Source organism: Heterodontus francisci, unplaced genomic scaffold (assembly GCF_036365525.1).
Source record: "Heterodontus francisci isolate sHetFra1 unplaced genomic scaffold, sHetFra1.hap1 HAP1_SCAFFOLD_75, whole genome shotgun sequence".
Classification (NCBI taxonomy): Eukaryota; Metazoa; Chordata; class Chondrichthyes; order Heterodontiformes; family Heterodontidae; genus Heterodontus; species Heterodontus francisci.
The window spans coordinates 2,814,140-2,821,967 of NW_027141820.1; the positions used below are offsets into that span (position 1 = coordinate 2,814,140).

Consider the following 7,828-nt stretch of genomic DNA (forward strand, 5'->3'; position numbering starts at 1 on the left):
GAGAGACAACGAGACTGAGATGGAGAAACAAGGCATTTGTATGATTGTGTTCTCCCTGTTATCTAAAGGTATTTCCTGTTGTGTAAATATGTTTTCTGTTGTGTAAAGATGTACCCTGTTGTTGTGTAAAGGTTTTCCCTGTTATTGTTTTATTTTCTGTTGCTGACCGTCTCCTCACTGTGACCATTTGTCCTGTTTTTATTGTGGCCAACATCACCATCTGGTGGTGGAGAGGTGGCTCTGCAGGAAGGGGTTGACAAAGTGGGAGAGACTCGGCTGGTCCGTGTTTGCAGCTTGTGTTCGTGTGAGCAAAAGAGATTTGTTGCTGATTGATGTGTTCACTGGAAGGAAAAAGCTGATTGCAATAAAGTGCCTTTGGAAGCATCTTGTTATTATGGGTAAACACTTGATGTTTTGAAAGTGAACTGTTTGCATTATTACCAAGCATAAATAGCAGAGAATGGTTTCGATCCATCGACCTCTGGGTTATGGGCCCAGCACGCTTCCGCTGCGCCACTCTGCTTACTGCTGTTTTCAATTTCAGCTGCCCGTTAGTGAAATATGTTCATTTCCCCAATGTTTTTATCAAAATAGCATTGGAGTCGGATTTCTCAAGAATCCCAGACTCAGCAACACACGTGCTGACGGACTCACTGCACAATGACACAAGGACACTGAGTAACAGCACCGACAATGAGGCAGGCAGAGAAAGACACACAGAAAACCAGGAAGATATTATCAGGACCCAGAAAGGAACAGACAGAGAAAGGTACTGAGCAAACCAGCAAGAGACAGCGAGATAAAAGCAAAATACTGCGGATGCTAGAAATCTGGAATAAAAACAAGAAATGCTGGAACCACTCAGCAGGTCTGGCAGCATCTGTGGAAAGAGAAGCAGAGTTAACGTTTCGGGTCAGTGACCCTTCATCGGAACGAAGAGTTAACGTTTCGGGTCAGTGACCCTTCATCGTTCCGATGAAGGGTCACTGACCCGAAACGTTAACTCTGTTTCTCTTTCCACAGATGCTGCCAGACCTGCTGAGTGGTTCCAGCATTTCTTGTTTTTATTATAAGAGACAGCGAGAGACTGATGAACACCACTTGGAGGGAGCACTGAGGGTGGCAAGGGTCCAGAATGTAGTCTGGCTGGGGGGTTTCAATGTCCATCACCATGAGTGGCTCGGTAGCACCACTACTGACCATGCTGGCCGAGTCCTAACGGACATAGCTGCTCGATTGGGTCTGCAGTAGGTGGTGAGGGAACGAACAAGAGGGAAAAACATACTTGACCTCATCCTCACCAATCTGCCTGCTTCAGATGCATCAGTCCATGACAGTATTGGTAGGAGTGACCACTGCACAGTCCTTGTGGAGATGATGTCCCGTCTTCACATTGAGGATACCCTCTATCGTGTTGTGTGCCACTACCACTGTGCTAAATGGGATAGATTTTGAACAGATCTAGCAATGTATAACTGGGCATCCATGAGGTGCTGTGGACCATTAGCAGCAGCAGAATTGTAGTCAACCACATTCTATAACCTCATGGCCCGGCATATTCCCCCACTCTAACATTACCAACAAGCTGGGGACCAACCCTTATTCAATGAAGAGTGCAGGAGGGCATGCCAGGAGCAGCACCAGGCATACCTTGAAATGAGGCATCAGCCTGATGAAGCTGCAGCCCAGGACTACTTTCATGCCAAACAGCAGAAGCAGCATGTAATAGACAGGGCTAAGTGATCCCACAACCAACGGATCAGATCTACACCCTGCTACATCCAATGATGAATGGTGGTGGACAATTAAACAACCAACAGGAGGAGGTGGCTCCACAAATATCCCCAACCTCAATGATGGGGGAGCCCAGCACATCAGTGCAAAAGACAAGGATGAAGAATTTGAAACAATCTGCAGCCAGAAGTGCCGGGTTGATGATCCATCTCGGCCTCCTTCTGAAGTCCCCAGCATCACAGATGCCAGTCTTCAGCCAATTCGATTCACTCCACGTGATATCAAGAAACGACTGAAGGCACTGGATACAGCAAAGGCTACGGGCCCTGACAATATTCCGGCAATAGTACTGAAGACCTGTGCTCCAGAACTTGCCGCGCCCCTAGCCAAGCTGTTCCAGTACAGCTACAACACTGGCATCTACCCGGCAATGTGGAAAATTGCCCAGGTATGTCCTGAACACAAATAGCGGGACAAATCCAACCCAGCCAATTGCTGCCTCATCAGTCTACTCTCAATCATCAGTATAGTGATGGAAGATGTCGTCGACGGGGCACTTGCTTCACAATAACCTGTTCAGTGATGCTCAGTTGGGTTCCGCCAGGGCCATTCAGCTCCTGACCTCATTACAGCCTTGGTTCAAACAAGGACAAAAGAGCTGAACTCAAGAGGTGAGGTGAGAGTGTCTGCCCTTGACATCAAGGTAGCATTTGACTGAGTATGGCATCAAGGAGCCAGAGTAAAACTGGAGTCAATGCGAATCAAGAGGAAAACTCTCCACTGGTTGGAATTGCACCTAGCACAAAGGAAAATGGTTGTGATTGTTGGAGGTCAATCATCTCAGCTCCAGGACATTACTGCTGGAGTTCCTCAGGGTAGTATCCTCGGCCCAACCTTCTTCACTACTTCATCAGTGACCTTCCTTCAATCATAAGGTCAGAAATGGGGATGTTCACTGATGATTGCAAAATTTAGCACCATTCGCGACTCCTCAGATACTGAAGCAGTCCATGTAGAAATGCAGCAAGACCTGGACAATATCCAGGCTTGGGCTGATAAGTGGCAAGTAACATTCGCGCCACACAAGTGCCAGGCAATGACCATCTCGAACAAGAGAGAATCTAACGATCTCCCATTGACATTCAACGGCATTACGATCGCTGAATCCCCCACTATCAACTTCCTGGGGGTTCCCATTGACCAGAAACTGAACTGGAGTAGCCTTATAAATAGTGTGACTACATGAGCTGGTCAGAGGGTAGGAATCATGCGGTGAGTAACTCACCTCCTGACTCCCCAAGCCTGTCCACCATTTACAAGGCACAAGTCTGGAGTGTGATGGAATACTATCCACTTGCCCGGATGGGTGCAGCTCCAACAACATTCAAGAAGCACGACACCATCCAGGACAAAGCAACACGCTTGATTGGCACCCCGTCCACAACATTCACTCCCTTCACCACTGACGTACAGTGGCAGCAGTGTGTACCATCGACAAGATGCACTGCAACAATGCACCAAGGCTACTCAGGCAGCACCTTCCAAACCTGCATCCTCTATTGCCTAGAAGGACAAGGTCAGCAGATGCATGGGAACACCACCACCTGAAAGTTCTCCTCCAAGCTAAACATCATCCTGACTTGGAACTCGATCGCCATTCCTTCACTGTCGCTGGGTCAAAATCCTGGAACTCCCTTCCTAATAGCACTGTGAGTGTACCTACCCCACATGGACTGCAGTGGTTCAAGAAGGAAGCTCACCACCACCTTCTCATGGGCAATTAGGGATGGACAATAAATGCTGGCCTGGCTGGCGACGTCCACATCCCATGAAAGAAATAATTAAATACAATAACAACTCATCTCAATTCCTAGTATTTCTAAATCCCACCAGTCCAACAGAAGCTGAACAATTATTGCATGTTGTGATTGACGGTCTGGTCTGTAAACTGCACTGTATCACAGATTGCTGACATTTGCTAACTGGAAGTGAGAACTGCAAAATCGGGACAGTAGTTCACATAGTCTGTCAGTGTGAAAGAATCAGGCAATTTGAGGTAATAGAATTTGTCTGTAAATGTTACACTCATATTGCTTTATATTTTTATATTGAAAATAAAAGTAATCATTTCGAGAAAATAGTGACATGTTGTCCAGACTTTGGTAGCCAGGTGTTTTCGTCTTGCACTCAGCAGGGCAATCCACAAGAATACCAATTTAAAGGAAAACAACAACTTTCTTCTGTATGAGAAGAGAGTGCTGATTGGTTGGCAAGTGAGCTCTGATTGGTCGAGGCATTGCCATTCAGAATGCATCAGTTTATGGTAACTGACAGATAACTGCCCAGCTTTGTTTGAAATTTAAACCAGGCAGCTTGACTCTGATTGGTCAAGGCATTGCCCTTTGGAATGAGCCAGTGAATGGCTGTCACTTATTTTGTTTATCTGAAACTGGCACAATGTGTGTGCATGTTCTTTCCGTCAGCAAAGAACAGGGCCCTGTGTATTAATATATGTAGCTTACAGTACACACCAGTGCACCACACTGCGAGCCCCACTGACAGTCTTAAATCGGTTGTCAGTGTAATTCTTAGCACACTGAGAATTATTTAGCAAATGTTGTCCTATTGTGGAATCACATCTCATGTTGGATACTGTGTTTTGAGTTTTGCAAGCACGGGTTGGTTGGGTAGGGCCCATTGCGAACAGCGGAAGGGACATGTTATTTGATACAATCCACCAGTTTTGGGATGTACGGTCTAGAAACCTAGCATCACACTGGTATTGAAATTCATATATCACGTTACTTATTTGTGTGATAGGCAGGACGTCTCTTTTGCTTGACAGCAGCATCCTGTTAGTGGTGAACACCACACTTGTTGCTCCTGCATAGGAACAGTAGGAAACAGCTCGCTTCACCTGTTACTCAAATACTGGGGATATATTACCCTTCCAGGGTAATTTGAGGGAGACTGGGCACTTTTCAGGGCTCAAAATGACGTCCTTCAGCCCATTTATAAGTTTGTGTGATATACAGTGAGAAATGATCTGATCAGTGTAGCCATTGTAATGCAGGATGTCTTTGATTCGCCCTATTTCAGCATCAAGCTTGCATGGTGAGCAAATGGCTCAGCCTTATTTATGAGGTTGTCGATAAGACCAATCTTATAGCGCGTGGAACTGTAATAATCCCAACGCGTGTATTGACCAGTGAAGGTATGTTTGCGGTAGACCGTGGTAGAAAACCCCTTAGCAGATTTCTCAACTAGTACATCAAGGAAAGGGAGCTCATTTGACAGCTCCATTCCAAAGGTGAATTAGAGTGTCGGATGGAGCCCATGAAGAAGTGCAAGGAAATTATTTCATGCAGCTGCGGATTCAAATATAGCAAACGTATCATCTACATATTGGAAATATGCAAGAGGTAGGAGGTTAGGTGTCATTCCCTTAAAAACAGGTTTGTCATGGAATCCAACAAAGATGTTTGTGAGAGCTGGGCCCAGAGGGGATCCCATGGCAACACCAGCGATACATGGTGTCAAAAAAACTGAACTCAACTGTGCAAGTTGCCGAGTTCATAAGTTCAATGAATACTGATTCACACAATGGTGACGGGTCTAGATCGCCATGATATAGCACTGCAGTGCAAATATCTATGGCTTCCTGAAGTGGTACATTGGTGAATAGGCTAGCAATGTCAAATGACACATGGACACGGCATTGCTATCGATAGGCAAGTCCTGTATGGTCTTCGCAAATGTGAAGGAATCCTTCACTGTGCATGTGGAGAACTTGCTCAAAAACTGGTTGTAACAATTTGCCCAACCATTTGGCAAATTCATTTCAGGATAATATTTACATTACTTCAAATAAAGGAAACACAACGACACAAAGAATTGAGCACAACGCTGAAAGTTTCACAGCAAATAGTCAAATGGGAAATGGATGAAATACAGAAAGAAAAAGCCTAAAATACTGAAAACACTCAGCCAGTCCGGAAACAACTGTGGAGAAGAGAAGCTCGGGTTAATGGTCCAGTTCTGTGACGCTTCTATATACCTGAAACATTGCTCCTACCTTCCTCTCTCCACAGATACTACTGGAACTGCTGAGTGTTTCCAGAATCTTCTGTTATTATTCAGATTTCCAGTGTGTGCAGTATTTCTCTTTTTGAAAATAAAATATTCCCTGAGAGGAATAGAACTTTACATAAAAAATAGGAGTGGGCCATTCGGCCCATCGAAATAGCTCTGCCATTCAATAAGATCACAGCTGATCTCCGACATCAACTCCATCTTACCACACTAGCACAGATCCCTTGATTCCCTTAGTATCCAAAAACCTATCGATCTCTCTCTTGGATATACCCAATGATTGAGCATCCACATCTCTCGAGTCACAGAGAGATACAGCACTGAAAAAGGCCCTTCGGCCCACCGAGTCTGTGCCGACCAACAATCACCCATTTATACTAATCCTACACTAATCCCATATTCCTAACACATCCCCACCGACCCTATTTTTCCCTCCCACCTACCTAAACCAGGGACAATTTATCATGGCCAATTTACCTACCAACAAGTCTTATGGCTTGTGGGAAGAAACCGGAGCACCTGGAGAAAACCCACACAGACACAGGGAGAACTTGCAAACTCCACCTAGGCAATACCCAGAATTGAACCCGGGTTGCTGGAGCTTTGAGGCTGCGGTGCTAACCACTGCGCCACTGTGCCGCCCATAATGTGTGATCTCACCAAGGCTCTGTCTAATTGCAGTCAAACTTCTTTATTCTTCTAAAAAAACTTCACAATGTTGAACACAACTATTAACTGCCATTCTGCTCTAAGAAGAAGGACCCCAGCTTCACACACCCCAGACCCCTATTCTTTCCACATTAGCTGAATTCCTGCATCTCTGATACATTCTAGTAAATCTCCTCTGCACCCTCTCTAAGGCCTTGACATTCCTGCTAAAGTGTGGAGCATGGAATTAGACACAACGCTCTAACTGAGGCCTTTAACCAGTGAGATTTATAAAGGTCCAGCGTAAATTCCTTGTCTGTGTCCCGGACTCCCATTTCTGGTTTCTGACTCAATGTCGGCTCTGAGCTGTTGAAACTGCCTGAATAAATATTTCCACCCAACAAAGCGCTCGGAATATGAGAAGGGACAAAGTGAGTGACCAAGTACATCAACTCCAAGGAAAACTCCACCATGTAGTGAAAACACTCGAAACACAACGGCTCTTTTCAGAGCCACCCACAATCTCTCTGAAAAAAACTGCACCAACATCTCTCTAGAATTGGTTTATTTCATTGGTTTTAATGCTCAGTAACTCTCTGGAACTTTCTCACTGTCTTTGTGTTTTCTGTTTCAATCTGGTATGGAGATTCTGGGAAGATGAGTTTCACTGCCTGGGAGGATCTTTGTGGTTTTCCTGCAGAAACACAAAACAAAGTATCTTTTCAGAGTCACACACCGCCTCATAGGGACAGCAGTGACCTGGGAACGGGAGCTGGGGTGTGTTTTATGCCGGAAATATCAGTTAATGATTTATGTTGTGCTCTCGTTATATTCCAATCTCTGAATTGAGCCTTTCCACCACACCAGGGTTATGGGGAGAGTTTTCATCGTTTCTTTACCAAACGTACAGACGATGTTATAAAGTTACTGATTTATCCAGATGGCGGATTCTCCCCTCACAGTGAAAAGTAACATCACACCTTCACATCTGCCCATTGTTTTATAATTGAATAATTAGTCAAATGGAATTATTTGTGATGTTATTTGCCCCGAGACGGTGTTTCCTGCAGTGAAACTGATCAGTTTCAGCTCAGTCATTCAGGGACCTGGAATTCCTGCAGTTTGAGCCCGCTGTCACCCCAGCCCACTTCTGATTGGTCACCCTCTTCTCATAAAGTCAGTGACAGCACATGAGGAGGCCATTCGCCCCATTAAATCCATGTCGGGTTTCCAATCTGTTCAGTCCCCGACTCAATCCCCAAATCCCTGCAGGTCAAAATGACCAAGGCAGGACTCGAACCTGCAATTTTCTGATAACATCATAGAATATACAGAAGTCAGACACCTTATCCAT

General features: G+C 45.2%; 1 non-coding gene across 1 annotated transcript; it reads right to left on the minus strand.

Moving 5' to 3' along the window:
- Positions 1-451: 451 nt before the first annotated feature.
- trnam-cau (transfer RNA methionine (anticodon CAU)) lies at positions 452-523 on the minus strand. Its single transcript has one exon. It is a non-coding gene; the product is annotated as a tRNA-Met (tRNA).
- Positions 524-7,828: the final 7,305 nt, after the last annotated feature.